Below are 2,973 nucleotides of genomic sequence, written 5' to 3'. Positions count from 1 at the left end.
TCAGTGATAGAAATTTCTTATATTTTCCTAAGTAGAATAAAAATATTAAAGTCAGGTTACAGTTTTAAATCACTGAGCTGGGTGGGTCAGAATTGCTAGTGTTTAAAAAATGTGAACAACATTCTTAATATAGCTATTTGTGACTAACCAGTGGGTGTGACACCCGGGGGAAAACAATAAACTCACTCGCTGTGTATTTGAAAATTCAAGAGTTTATTTTTCTTTTCTTTTCAAGTTAGATTTCAGAACATTACTGTTTTTTTTAAACAAGAAATTATGTAAACACTTACCCAAAATTTCTTCTTTGAACAAGAAGATGATGGAAAACTAGGCATTTAAAGGCTGGTAAATAACACAAGAAATTCAACAAAAAAACAAAAAAAAATGCAATCTATGTCTTCCTCCAAAATCCCTGTCTTTGAAATTAAATCGTATTTTATTGCTGGGCGATCGATGTGGAAATACAAGATACAAATTTTATGAGCAACCTCGACATTATATAAAAACTGATCCGTCAACCCATCAGTGCAATGATATCTCAGTCTATTGGCCACTCCACACGCCAAGCGCTTGCTAAACATTACAGCAGCGCCGGAGCCACCCCTCAGAATCAGTTGCTATAAAGATCTTTGGGTAAGACGACAACGATGACGTCGACGACGAGTTGGAGACCTTAAGAGCCTGGCTAATGAGCGTGAATTCAAAGTCCTGACTAACCCGAGTGGATCTGAGGTTAAGATCGGGCTGGGCAGGGCGTGGAACATCAGGGCTGAAATCTCACTGAAGGGCTCCAACAGCCCCGAGCATTGACCAATAGGGTGAGGAGATTTTGCCTTTTACCCTTCTCCACTTTGCTGAAAACTGTTAGATTCCATTCCTAAAGCTAGCCCGCAAGGTCCCGTCCCTTATTCGGCCACTTCCTCATCCTGAGGCCGACCACCAAGGTCCAGCAACCATAAGCCCACCTTTGGTTCACCTAATTAATATGCCCAATCAAAACAAGTCAACCAATTATAACCCAGGGTTTCTCCTTTCTCTTTATAAATGACCATTTGCCTATGGGCCACGTCTGTCTATTTGGAGCCAGTCCTTTGTTCCCCCTCTGGGGCAAATATCCCTTCCCCCTTCCTTGCCCCTTTTCTCCCTCTTCCTTGTTCCTTTTCCCTTCTCCGTGTCCTCTGTCTCCTGTCTTCACCTCTTATTCCCTGCCTCCTGTCCCTCTGGGGCAAATAAAGCTCCTTTGTGCTGGGAATGAGGTCTTGAGTGTCCTGTGCTGACTCTGGTCCTTTCCCTCCATACTGGGAAGGGGGTGCAGGAATATCTTGAGTTCAAGACCAGCATGGGCTACATAGTAAGCATGAAGCTATCCTGGGCTAAATGGTGAGATCTTATTTTAAACCAACCAAGCAAGCAACCAAGCTTCACGGGGCATGTACTACCCTGTGCATTTTGCAAGCTTGCTTGTTTCTGTGTTGGGGGATATTTAATCAAACTGTGAACCCCGACTTTGCATTTGCAATAATTAAATAAAATTAACCCTGGGTCAGGAGGATGCCTTAGCAATTAGTTGACAGAAAGTAATCATGGAGTCTCAGAGGCCATTCAGGAGAGATAGAGAGACACAGGAAGTAGCAGGGTGAGATTTTGAGGGGTGCAGGTTTTTCTGCTTTGTCAAAGCAGAAGCATGCTTCTTCCACTGATGCCAACAAGGAGAGGGGATTAGCTGGCTGTTACTCAGCCTCTCTGAGCTCACAGGTTTTCACCCCAGCCTTTGAATCTCGAGTCTTATTCACACTTAGGTTAGAGATTTTGTTAAAGCTGCCTTTAGTGGCAGCGACTGGAACACCACCTTTAGGGAGCAGAATTCTCACCAGACTGCAGGTTGAGTATCCAGGCCACTGCTAGATAAACAGGCCAGTAACTGCGGAGCTACAGTTGCTGGCTGACATAGCAGTAAAATAATGCACAGACTCAGTGCTGAAGATAAAACAGGACTTCCGTGTGAACTTCTATAGGAGGGAGAGCTGAGACAAATAATTTTCCTTAAACATTGGTTTTTACTGTTTTTAATTCTGTATGGGCATGGATATCTGAATGTGGGTATGTGCACATGAGTGCAGGTACCTGTGTAGGCCGCAGGTGTCAGGTGCCCTGGAACTGGAGATATAGGTGATCAACCATCAAAGTGGTTATGTGAGCCACTGAGTGCTGGGAATTGAAATGCCCTCTGGAAGAACATCCAGTGCTTTGTCTGTTTGCTCGTTTTGTTTTCAAGTCAGCATTTCTCTGTGCAGTCCTGTCTGTCCTGGAACTAGCCCTTGTGTAGACCTGGCTGGCCTTGAACTCACAGAGATCTCCCTGCTTCTGCCTCCTGAGTGCTGGGATTAAAGGCGTGCACCACCACTGCCCAGTTATATCCAGTGCCATTTCCTCAGCCCTAAGAGGCAAATATTAACTCTTTCCATTGTTGTCGCTTTTGTCTTCGTTCCTTTGTCCAAAGCAGACGTGATTCCCTATAGCCTGGCTGGCCTGGAATTCATTGTGTAACTCAGGCCCGTAAGTGCTGAGATTTACAGTCTTCCACCAGGCCCACTTCATCTTTTCCCTTTTTTCTTTTTTAAAATTTTATGTGCATTGGTGTTTTGCCTGCATGTATGTCTGTGTGAGGGTGCCAGATCTCCTGGGACTGGAGTTACAGACAGTTGGGAGCTGCCGTGTGAGTGCTAAGAATTGAACCTGGGTCTTTTGGAAGAGCAGCCAGTCTTCCTAACCCCTGAGTCATCTCTCCAGCCCCTCATCATTTTTCTTAATAATCCATGTTTAAATGCAACTTTAAAAGTTACCTTTCGTCGGGTGTGGTGGCACAAGCCTTTAGTCCCAGCACGGCAGAGGCAGAGGCAGAGGCAGAGGCAGAGGCAGAGGCAGAGGCAGAGGCAGAGGCAGAGGCAGAGGCAGAGGCAGGCAGAGGCAGAG

The sequence above is a fragment of the Microtus ochrogaster genome, linkage group LG4 (assembly GCF_000317375.1).
Source record: "Microtus ochrogaster isolate Prairie Vole_2 linkage group LG4, MicOch1.0, whole genome shotgun sequence".
Classification (NCBI taxonomy): Eukaryota; Metazoa; Chordata; class Mammalia; order Rodentia; family Cricetidae; genus Microtus; species Microtus ochrogaster.
This window is presented reverse-complemented; position numbering follows the sequence as displayed.